The sequence below is a fragment of the Gigantopelta aegis genome, chromosome 14 (genome assembly GCF_016097555.1).
Source record: "Gigantopelta aegis isolate Gae_Host chromosome 14, Gae_host_genome, whole genome shotgun sequence".
NCBI classification, from domain to species: domain Eukaryota; kingdom Metazoa; phylum Mollusca; class Gastropoda; order Neomphalida; family Peltospiridae; genus Gigantopelta; species Gigantopelta aegis.
Genome location: NC_054712.1, coordinates 17,270,683 through 17,283,581, shown reverse-complemented (window position 1 = coordinate 17,283,581; position 12,899 = coordinate 17,270,683). Strand labels below are relative to the sequence as shown.

Here is a 12,899-nt window from a genome sequence, read left to right as displayed (position 1 = left end):
CCGGTGGTGCTGTCATTTGTCACTGTTACGGTTATCAGACACCATATCACTTTTCACTACTATTCTACTTCGCTACTAAGAAATTTAAGAATCGTCTTGGTTCTCATTATCTTTTTTTTTAAACGTGGGTAGGGCAGGTGGACTTTATTTTTATATTTTAGTTTGGTATATATCAAGAGATAGACTGGTATATCAAAGGCCGTGGCATGTGATACCCTGTTTGTGGGATGGTGCATATATAAGATCCCTTGCCACTAATAGAAAAATGTAGCAAGTTTCCTCTCTAAGACTATATGTCATAGTAACTAAATCTTTGACATCCAATATCCGATGATTAATAAATCAATGTGCTCTAGCTGTGTCGTTGAACAAAACAAACAAACTTTATATCAAGAAATATTTAATCGAGGTTAAACAATATACAAGAATCAAGATTAAATGTTTAGTGATTAAAAAAAACCCCACCTATCTGCCTCAGGAACTATTTTAGAATCGGGTGGTGGTGCAAATCAAGAATATGTCTTTAAATGGCCTAATGGATCAGGGCCCGTGCTTATAAAACTTAAAGTCCAGACTTTCACGTAATGCTATTTGAATGGTGTTGCCATGACGATAAAATCTGGACTTTATTAAAGTCTAGACTTTAAGGTTTATAAGCACGGGGCCTGGTGAAAGCGGTGTATTAAGCCACCCAGACTCTCTGAACCGTCCAAGTTGGGGGAAGGAAAGGGAAGTGTGGAGTATACAAGCTAGTACATAGATGCAAGTTGCCGATATAGATGTAGGTTAGGCCTACTAGACATTTGTACGTTTAATAACAGTAAAAATTAGAAACAATATTATATATTATTACTAACAGTCGAATCAGTTCTGATTCTAACAAAACTAAAACAAGCATTCACACAGTACTGATAAAGCATACCGGCACAACAAATTTTCGTAGCTTCTTTCTTTTTAACCCCCCCCCCCCCACCCCCCCAACACTTTATTTAATTATTAACGTGCCTATATCCAAAAACAGTTCAGGCACCGTATCTCCTAAGTTCAAGTGCCAAACTTCATCTGTAACAGTACACGATTAAGCTATATACAAATTTTCTATAGCTTAACGCACTGTGAAAAAAACATCCGGAAAACTATATGTGGGACGGACGAACAGTCGGACAGACAGACGGATAGAAAGAAAGAAATGTTTTATTTAACGACGCACTCAACACCTTTTATTTACTGTTATATGGCGTCAAACATATGTTTAAGGACCACACAGATAATGAGAGAAAAAACCTGCTGTCGCCACTTCATAGGCTACTCTTTTCGATTAGCAGCAAGGGATCTTTTATATGCACCATCCCACAGACAGGGTAGTACATACCACGGCCTTTGATATTCCAGTCGTAGTGCACTGGCTAGAACGAGAAATAGCCCAATGGGCCCACCGACGCAGTCGAACGAGTTCTGATTCTATCAAACTAAAACAAGCATTCTGAGAGTACTGCTAAAGCATACCGGCCCAACAAATGTTCATATCTTCTTTCTTTTTAAAAAAACCCAAACAAACAAACAAACAAAAAAAAACCCCAAAACACCCCACTTTACTAACGTGCCTATATCCAAAAACGGTTCAGGCATCGTATCTGCTAAGTTCAAATGCCAAACTTGATCTGTAACAGTACATCATAACGCTATACACAAAATTTCTACATCTTAAGGCATTGTGAAAAAGAAAAAAAACGTCCGGAAAACTATACGTTGGACGAACGACCAGACGGACAGACAGACAGACGGAAGGACGGAGATGAAACCTATAGTCCCCTCCGGTTGGATCTGTAGGGTCTAATAAAGAAAAGGGTCACTATATTCAATGGAATTATATTCGTTGGATGAATTAGTGTTATGGTTCCTTTGCCACAATATTAAACTGATTAAAACACTCCGCCAACGGGACATTAAAACAGGTGGCTTTTACGGTATACAACATCCTCCCCACAAAGGCGGATCCAGAGTGGGTCACAGGGGTGCAGTGAAAGTTTGAAGTGTCCTTTCTAATGACTTTTTTTTTAAAAACCCCAAAAACTTCATCATCCACAATATACAATAATAATTTGTCCTGCGTCTCTGAGCATCTATTTCAAAAATGTTCCGGGACCATGTCCCCGAACCCGCCTATTCAAATTGCCCTCTTTAGAATTTTGTGACCCCCACGTTTACAAAACCGTGGATCCGTCCGTTTCATATCACCTTGTACTGTGCTCTATTTATACACTATACCAGGATTTGTAACGCGAGGTGCATTACTAACCACACCTAGTCGAGTACTTGTCTTGGGTATAAATATATAATGCAGTGTGGTACAACCATTTGGCAGCGCACCCATATGTAGGTGTGGAGATCAGTACCAAAAGCGGTGCTATAGGTCACAGGATAAACCTCCCACCCCTGGCAGACAATTATTTTGTACCGGGTATGTGCTGTTCTCTTTGGGACAAAGTACATAAAAAATATACCTTGTTGCCAGTTAAAAAGAGTAGCCATAGGGTGACACATTTTCAATCAGTTTTATAAATAGTTCTTGTTCATAATCTACTCATGGTTCAAGCATAATGTCCAGGGCACGACCAAGCTGCATGGGCTGTCTGTCCACTACAGTGGGGTTAATGGTTAGTTTCTAGTGGTTAGTGAGAAAAAAGTCAATGTGGTGGTCTTATACCTTCTCATTCGATGGATCCATTATATGATTCTTTTTTTCCCCGTCCCAACCAGTGCTCCACGACTGGTATATCAAAGGCCGTGGCGTTTTCAGTCCTGTCTGTGGGATAAGGCATGTAAAACATCCCTTGTTGCTATTGAAAACATGTAGAGGGATTCCTTTGAACACTACGAGTCAGAATGATCAAATGTTAAACATCCGATAGTCGATGGTGAATTACTCAATGTTGTCTGGCAGTATCGTTAAATCAAACTAACTTCTATACCTCCTGACTGCACTGTTAAAACTCCCCCTGCGCGTGCTGTAACCTCACCGTGGTGCAGGGGTGTAACATTCTCTTTGAGAATGGCCAATACAGCACAAATTGAAGTTTAGAGTAAAATTCGGTGTCCGTAAAATTCTGTGATATTTGTATTTGTATTTTTGGCACAGTTCTTTACACTGTTTTTGTTTAAACCTTGAATTTTTATATTGATGTTGATCATCACTTTATTTATTTGCATTACCATAGTTTGACACCCAATAGCCGATGTATTTTTCGTGCTGGGGTGTCGTTAAACATTCATTCATTCATTCATTCATTCATTGTTAAAACTCACTCTGGGTTGCAGCTGCAACTGGGATGCGAGCACAGAAACAAGCAAATCTGAAACCGATGGCGCAGCCACGATGCATGTGGTAGTTGAATGTTTACTTTTCTCAAACACTCTCTAGATCTCTTTGACACTCTGTCCCGCTGAATGGACAATTGTGCTGGGCTGTCTTGAAAGACATTTTGTTGTATTCCTCTCCATTAAGAGTTTTCGTTAAAGTTGCATTCGTCTGATGCGATTAGTAATAACGATTTGAAACATTTCGTTTGAAATACAATGCCTAGCACACATGGTCAACTTCGTCGCTGTTTTTCGATCAAATTTAATGTTAGTCGTGTGCGCTTCAATCCATAAGCAAAAATTTACGATTAATTGTAGGAAAAAGGGAACATCATAAAATAGTTTAATGGTTACAATTTCCGCATAAACCTGTTGGTTGCCTTACGCCAAATCAGTTCCTACTGATCACAATGTTAAATGAACGGGGGGAAAAGACGGTTACATGGTACCTGAAGCGTTTTATTTCGAAGTGCATTTTCAAAGAAAATCGATGATGCATTTTCTGTTGTATCCTACACCGGTTTCAACCTGCAATTACTTTCTTTTCAACCATACACTAAATAAAAATAATTGCATTTTTTTAGCCAATCAGGAAACATTTTGTTTAGTATCGCGTCACGATTCGCTACGCAGGTTTCAGAGATCGCTACACAATTTTTAAAACATTAAACATTCCTCGCTAATCAATTTTCAATCGACTAGAAATATCGCTAATAAAGATTTTGAAAACGAAATGTTCCCTACTAATATAAAATTTGAACATTATTTTCTCAGATAACCACTGTCGCAAATTAGCCGACGTGGCCTATATTATAAAAACAATTACTTTTACTTCTTTCTTGTAAATATATGGTCGTATCTCGAACTGTGACACGAACATCCCTTGTTTGGTGCGAACAAATTGTAGTGAACAACTAAACCCGTTACAATGCGAGTGTTCACGGAATACGGCTCACTGGTAAACTACAGATCGTTACTATACGTTGAACAGTGTAAACGCACCTTTACAAAAACAAATTGTAAATCACTTGTGTGAATTTATTAATAAAGGTAGGCGTACATGTATATACTGGCACCTGTAACCCCCTACTAAGACACCCTGCGGTTAATGTTTGAAGGTAACGGTGCATGCAGGAACTGTTAACGCCGTGTGTTGCACGTCAGTCGCACTACTGGGTTAAGGGCCGTCCAAGATGTAGGAGAGGGGGGACTTTACTTAAACTCAACTACCAAATAATAGTTAAAAAGTTAAAGTTTGTTTTGTTTAACGACACCACTAAAGCACATTGATTTATTAATCATCGGCTATTGGATGTCAAACATTTGGTAATTTTGACATACAGTCTTAGAGAGGAAACCCGCTACATTTTTTCCATTAGGAGCAAGGGATCTTTTATATGCATCATCCCACAGATAAGATAGCACATACCACGGCCTTTGATATGCCAGTCGTGGTGTAGTGGCTAGAATGACCAAAATAATAAAGGGGGATAAAGCCGGATTTAGAATATCCTAGAATGCACTGTCCAACCTTTATAAGTAATTTGCAGCCCAGGTGCGGATCTGGGAGTGGGGTGGCGAGGACTTTGACTTTCGATGTGCTCGGAAAAAAGCAAGAGTTTAGGAAGAGAATCGAATTTATTTATGTTTAGAGAGGGATTTTTTTTAAATATATCAACTTGTGGTTTCTGTGGAATGTATGTGCACAGTCAAAATCTCTTACCCGATCCAGATTCGCCATTAATGACGATTGCCTGGCGTTAATAGGGTAAACCGAACATGTTATTGTAAGTTCACAAATGTGAACCTATACACAGACGCTACAACAGGCGTATTATTAACTTGCGAATCCCCAAAATGACATATTATGAGAAATCCCTGAACGATTTAGCGCGTATTACTAGTGTACAAAAGTTAAGCGAATTATTTTCCTATTTGAGAATACGCCAGGAGGAAGCCACAAGAGACACACGTTGACAAATATAGCAAAGGTTCTTAAAAATAAGTTTACAGGGCTAAAATTATGTGGTGGTGGTGGTGGTGTGTGTGTGTGTGGGGGGGGGGGTATCATCCGAATTATGTTTTAAAGGGACATGTCCCAGTTTTTAAACACTAATGCATATTTGTTTTACTATTAGAGCCGTTTTTAATAACTGAAATCATACTTTACTTTGATTTTATTGTTTAGATTATCCATTCCCGTACATTCGAAGTGATTTTGGTCATTCTGGTGTTTTTAATATCACAAAATGCATTTGTCATATTTTTAAAAACGCACGTGCGTCTGAGAAGAAACAGTTATGGAGTTGAGTTTTCGTCTATTTTTACAGAGTATTTCACCATTTCAAAGTCACAGACTCTTGTTTTACTCAATTGCAACTTTATCCAAATGTGTTACAGGTTTGTAGATTAACTAAACTTAGTGTTAATAATGTTAATTTTCACGGTTTGAAACTAGGGTCTGCCCCTTTAATAGTTTCTGTGTTTATGAGAACTAGGGGTCTCTTGATCTGTAACATTGTTTTAATGTAAAGTAAAGTCAATTAGTTTAATTAATTATTATTCCGTGAGAGCTAGGTGTTGAACCGCGTGGCGTGTTCAGGGGGGTTTCAGTCCAAACCAGTGTCCCTCGACTGGTATACCAAAGGTCGTGGTATGTGCTGACCTGTCCGCAGGGAAAGTACATATACAAGATTCAGTGTTGCTAAAGGAAAATTATAGCGGGTTTACGTCAGAATTAGTTTGACATGTATCCAGGATCCATTGATTTGTATTAATCAATGTGCTCTAGTGGTGTTTATAAACAAAATCAAACTTGTATTTAAGGAGTAAGAGTGTTCTATCCTTTCACATTGTTTATCGTACATACATGTACATACAAATGGATCTCCAACTATTAAAACAATAGAGACATACTAACAAAAACATAATCAAGCCAAACTGCAATAACTAACAAAATCACATTAAAGGCGCAGACGCTAGTTTCAACCCGTAAAAATGGACACTAAGTTTAGTTAATCTACAAACCTGTAACACACTTGGATAAAGTTACAAGAGAGTAAAACAAGAGACTGTGACGCTGAAACGGTGAAATATCGTTAAACATAGACTAAAACTCGACTCCATAACTGGGTTGTTTTTTCAGACGCACGTGCGTTTTTAAAAATATGAAAAATGCATTTTGTGGTATTAGAAACACCAGGACGACCAGAAACACTTCGGTTGTACGGAAATGGATAATCTAAACAATAAAATATAAGCAATGTTTGATCTCACTCATCGTAAACGGCTTTGATAGTGAAAAATACGCCTTAGTGTTTAAAAACTAGGGTCGGTCCCTTTAAGGGAAGGTGGAACGGGACATAAATGGACATTTATATAGCAAACAAGAACTTATTGTGTCTAGTGATACTGAGCCTTACTCTTTCAAAGTGGACAGAAAAAAAAGATTGTTTATGTTATAAATATATACAGAGAGAGAGAGAGAGAGAGAGAGAGAGAGAGAGAGAGAGAGAGAGAGAGAGAGAGAGAGAGAGAGAGAGAGAGAGAGAGAGAGAGAGAGAGAGAGAGAGAGGGGGGGGGGCAGTCAGATATCGACATAAAGACAGACAGACAGACAGAAAGAGAGACTCACCAGAGCTTCTAGAATTTTTATAAAATCCACTAGCCATGGCATCAGTAATTAAAAAAAAACTAGCCTCTATTAAAAATCCACTAGCCCTACTTTACTTTAAAGTAGATACAATTTTACTAATTGTAATAATCAGATATGTCACCCAAAGAGGGAGATAGAGCTTATAAACATTAAGATTGGGGGGCAGGATATTCATATTTTGAAAACAGACTTAAATGCAGCATTTGACAACCTTTTTTCACTAGCCGTTGGGCATGGTAATAGTAGTTATTTACTAGCCCAACATTGAATATCACTAGCCACGAGAGTGGGGCGACCATAATCTAGAAGCCCTGTACTCACAGACAGAGAGTCTAGAGAGAGTCTATGTTAGTGGAGAATGGGAGGGGCGCAATCGGTAAGAATTGCGAATCGACTTCTATTACAATATTAATAGTCATATTCAGACATGGGGCGATTAAATGTCATAATTACGATTACGATTACGATTACAAGAAAAATGAAAGTATCCGATTATGATTGCGATTACACTGCCCAGTAATCATGATTACAATCATGATTACATTTTCACAAACATGAACTATTTTTGAGGTGATGTTACCAATATGAAATTGTTCACTTGATTTCACTCATATTATTGGACAAGTAGCGTTTTATGTTTATCTGCGAAACAAGACAAAACTGGCCATAAATCTATTCATTTTGTTTCTGCCGCCAAGCGACAGCATTCTGCAGTTAAATGGGATATTACTGAACTGTTTGGGGAAGATGTCACGCAAATCTGATCAAGTCATGGATGTGATGTTCCCCCATTAGCATACATATGAATGCCTAATGTATTTATACTACGGTACCGTGTACGCACATCTAAAATACTCATACACGTTGATACATAATATACGCGGATATACATGACCTACTGAATACAGTGCCTATGGCTGCTTTCAGGCCACCATAACCATGGACGATCTATTAACATTAACATGGTACATAAGTTATGTTAACACAGGTGCGCTTACCTATTTGGAAATGGTTTAAAACCTCATACAAAAGGTCACGTGGATTCATATGTCTGAATATACATTTGCATTCGTGTATCTATGTATGTATGTATGTATGTATGTATGGATGTATGTATATATGTATGTGTGTGTGTGTGCGTGTGTGTGTATGTATGTATGTGTGTGTGTGTGTGTGTGTGTGTGTATGTATGTATGTATGTGTGTGGTGTGTGTGTGTGTGTGTGTGTGTGTCTGTTGTGTGTGTATGTTGTGTGTGTGTGTGTATGTGTGTGTGTGTGTGTGTGTATGTGTGCGACGTTGCGTGTGTGTGTGTATGTGTGTGCGTGTGTGTGTATGTGTGCGACGTTGCGTGTGTGTGTGCGACGTTGCGTGTGTGTGTGCCTTTATGTTGATGTTTATTTTGTTTAACGACACCACTGGGGCACATTGATTTATTTATCAAACATCTTCAATTTGATTTGAAACAATTATTGTGAGTGGACACCCACTATATGTTTCCATTAGTAGTAATGGGTATTTTATATGCACCAACACACAGACAGGATAGCACATACTACGACCTTTGATATACTAGTCGTGATGCACTGGCTGGAACGAGAAATAACCTAATGAGAACACTGACGGGGATCGATCTTAGACCGACAGCGCATTAACTTAATAAGAGAGGGCTTTACTACTGGGCTACGTCCCGCCCCCGTATGTATGTATGCATGTATGTATGTTATGTATGTATGTATGTATGTTATGTATGTATGTTATGTATGTATGTTATGTATGTATGTTATGTATGTTATGTATGTTATGTATGTATGTTATGTATGTATGTTATGTATGTTATGTATGTATGTTATGTATGTACGTATGTATGTATGTATGTATGTTATGTATGTATGTGTGTATGTGTGTGCGTGTGTTTGTGTATGGATATATTTGTGCGTGTGCGTTTGTGAGAGAATAAACTACTCAGCTGTATTGCTTTAGGTGAGTTGTAAATAGGATTTTAACTATAACCGTTTAGGCCAATCCGTTGCATAAATGTACCCGGTTTTAACTGAGCCGACGTGACCTAAATAAAGCCGCAACACCCTGAGGTATTCCAAACTCGCCGCTCGATCACACCACCTCCACACTACGACTGGCCGACACTGAATAACACCCAGCACTACACCCGTTTAACAAACACGATAAACAAACACCCGAACAAGTCGTGTATACCTCGGCCGTTTATCGGCGACTTCAACTTAATAAAATCAACAATCCAACTACACTGTATTATTCACAATAAAAAAATATATAAACATAATAACAAAACCACTCACCTGATTTTAACCTGTCATAATTCGGCTGTATATATCGTTCCCGTAAAGGTACATCGATTCTAGTGGAGTCTTTTTAACCCGGCACACGGAAAACTAAAGTTCACAGCACACAGAGAAAGCGACACAGGTCCACACCAACGTAAATGTAGATCTTAATAGACCTTTACACACTCCCACGAATCGTTTTTTCTTTTTTTTTCAAGTTACATAGGAGTGTCGGGGGGTAAACAAAAGCTTAACCACAGGACAATTATCAACATGCGACATGTGGTTTCAAGGATACCAGCCCGGATACGCTGTATGAATATCTGGGTCGGAGTTATCGCGCAAAGGACAAATCGCGGGGGTGTGTGAGACCGGCGATAGACGGCGAGACCGAAATAACCGTGAGTTCATGCACAAACACCGCAAGATTGCGCGACGTGCGGTTAGCACGACCAGATTAGGAGAACGTACCATAAGAGCTTTAATGTGCTAAATGGATTTATTTGTTGTCGAGTAACTAAGATTGCGAAATCCACGTTCTACGGAGAATACCATTACCGACAATGTATAGGTCCTATACGTTGTAAACAACAGGAATTGTACAGAAAAAAATATCTCGCCAACAATAATCTTTTCAAGAAAGTGTTGACTTGATTTAATATAATAAATAAATAAATAAAAAATAAAATAAAAAATAAAATAAATAAATAAAATAATAATAGGGCCTAATTAAAATAATAATAAATTAATTTACCCCCCCCCCCCCCAAAAAAAAAAAAAAAAAAAAAAAAACAAACAAACAACAACAACAAACAAACAAACAAAAAACCGGAAAACCCCCGGAAAAAACACACACCAAAAACAACAACAACAAAAACAAACAAAAACAAAAACAAATAAAAACTTTATTTATTAGGTGTATTTTTATTTCCGTGGATATGATCTATATAGTCAGATATACCGAATTGATTAATTCATAATAATTGCATTTAACGTCTCAGGTGTCCCCTTTGTACTGGTGTCACCTTAAATAAGACGTATATTTTATATCTATTGCTGTGTTAATATTTCACGACTACCCACTTTATATCGATACATGATTCATACACTTACAGGCTGGAACTAATAGTCTGTACGAGTTGGTGGTTATTTATAACCGCTATCCGTTTCTATACAATATAAGTGTGTACTCCAATGACATCATCTCAGTATTTGGTAGGGCGGGACATAGCCTAGTGGTAAAGCATTCGCTTGATGCGCTGTCGGTCTAGGATCGATCCCCGTCGGTGCACTCATTGGGCTATTTCTCGTTTTAGCCAGTGCTCCACAACTGGTGTAACAAAGGCAGTGGTATGTACTATCCTATCTGTGGGATGTTGCATATAAAAGATCCCTTGCTGCTAATTGAAAAGAGTAGCCCATGAAGTGGCGACAGCGAGGTTTCTTCTCTCAATATCTGTGTGGTCCTTAGCCTTATGTCTGACGCCATATAACGTTAAATAAAATGTTGATTGCGTCGTTAAATTAAAAAAAATCATTACACTAACGGTAAAAGTGTGTTTTGTTTACCGAAACCACTAGAGCACATTGATTTGCTAATCACCAGCTATTGAGATGTCTTAGAGATATAGCAAAGGATCTTTTATGTGCACCATCCCACAGACAGGATAGCACATACCACGGCCTTTAATATACAAGTCGTGGTGCACCTGACTGTACCTGAACGAGAAATATCCCAATGGGTCCACCGACGGGGATCGATCCTAGACTGACTGCGCATCAGACAAGCGCTTTACCACTGGGCTACATCCCGCCCCTTCATAAAGTTTATTTTGTTTAACGATACCACAAGAGCAAATTGATTTATTAATCATCGGCTATTTAATGTTAAACCTTTGGTAATTTTGACATATAGTTTTAGCGAGGAAACACGCTACATATTTCCATTAGTATCAAGGGATCTTTTATATGCACAAGCCCACAGATAAGATAACACATACCACGGTCTTTGATATACAAGTCGTGATGCACTGGCTAGAAAGAGAAATACCCCAATGGGTCCATCGACGGGGGTCGATCCTAGACCGACCACGTATCAGGCGAGCGCTTTACTACTGGGCTACGCCCCACCCCTTAATGAGACTATATATTATGTTGTTTAATACTTCTGGTTATTAAATAAATATACGCTATTGATTTTCAAATGATAATGCTGAAATAATCATAGGCTTATGGGCCCCCATTTTTGTAAAGGAGGGGGGGGGGGGGGGCAGACTGATTTTGCCCAAATTAAACAAAAATGCTCGAATCTAGATTACAACATTTATTCATATTGGCATTACTGCCAAACAGCTACGTAGCGTTGCAAATGGATTAGTACGCATTACTGCCAAATATACAGGGTTACAAACAGACCACTACGCATTTTTACAACTAATATTATGAATAGTTTGATGGAAAAGTTTCAGGCAAGCTCATATTGCAGGAATATCTCTCTCTCTCTCTCTCTCTCTGCCCGATTTAGAGCATTTGCTTCAACTCTACCCCCACCATCTCGTACGCTTATGGAAATAATAATTAGAAAATGACCGGAAGTAACGCACGTTATAGACCGATAAGATAATTAACTCCCCACGTAACAGTCAGTTTTTCACTGCGCGTGTTTCGTGTTCGGCCATAAACCGTAGTGATAAGCTAATAGCTAATTATTGATTGGCAGGAAGTAATTACTTATTTATACATCGTCAACAACCGGCTACGTAAGAATACGGCCAACAATTGGATATAAGCACGAAAATATATAAGTTCAAATGAAATACGGCTAACTACATTAAGGCTAGTCCGAAGGGACGTATAATGCGTGGTTCTTCTACGTCCGAACATTGTTACATACCTTGACCGGCCTCGGTGGCGTCGTGGTTAGGCCATCGGTCTACAGGCTGGTAGGTAATGGGTTCGGATCCCAGTCGAGGCATGGGATTTTTAATCCAGATGCAGACTCCAAACCATGAGTGAGGCTCAATGGGTAGGTGTAACCACTTGCACCGACCAGTGATCCATAACTGGTTCAACAAAGGCCATGGTTTGTGCTATCCTGCCTGTGGGAAACGCAAATAAAAGATAATCGGAAAGAGTAGCCCATGTAGTGGCGACAGCGGGTTTCCTCTCAAAATCTGTGTGGTCCTTAACCATATTATGTCTGACGCCATATAACCGTAAATAAACTGTGTTGAGTGCGTCGTTAAATAAAACATTTCTTTCTTTGTTGCATACGCTAGATGTAGCTGGTATTCAAAATTTGTGGCACCATTTTTCAAACGTTTCTCAACCGAAATGGTGCAACAAATGGACACACAAACCAAAAATGTATAACATACTGTACTCACTAAATCCCGATTGAAGTGCTTACATGTATGTCATTATTAACAAAATAAATCTCCCAACGACAAAGGTCAAAAGTCCCCCACCATTTTAAATATGCTACATAGAGGAAAGCAACTCGCCGTGCACGTTAGGAAAAGTAATGGCATAACGTGCCCCGTGCACTACATTAAGGCATTCGTACTTTTTACAGTTTGG

At 38.7% G+C, this 12,899-nt stretch overlaps 1 protein-coding gene across 3 annotated transcripts in view; it reads right to left on the bottom strand.

Moving 5' to 3' along the window:
- Positions 1–10,084, bottom strand: part of LOC121388261 (C5a anaphylatoxin chemotactic receptor 1-like) — a 35,251-nt gene extending 25,167 nt beyond the window's left edge. For all 3 annotated transcript variants that reach the window (XM_041519530.1, XM_041519534.1, XM_041519531.1), the window contains exon 1: positions 9,336–10,084. The gene's annotated coding sequence lies outside the window, so the exon portion shown is untranslated. The remainder of the gene's footprint in view (positions 1–9,335) is intronic.
- Between the last annotated feature and the right edge of the window lie 2,815 nt (positions 10,085–12,899).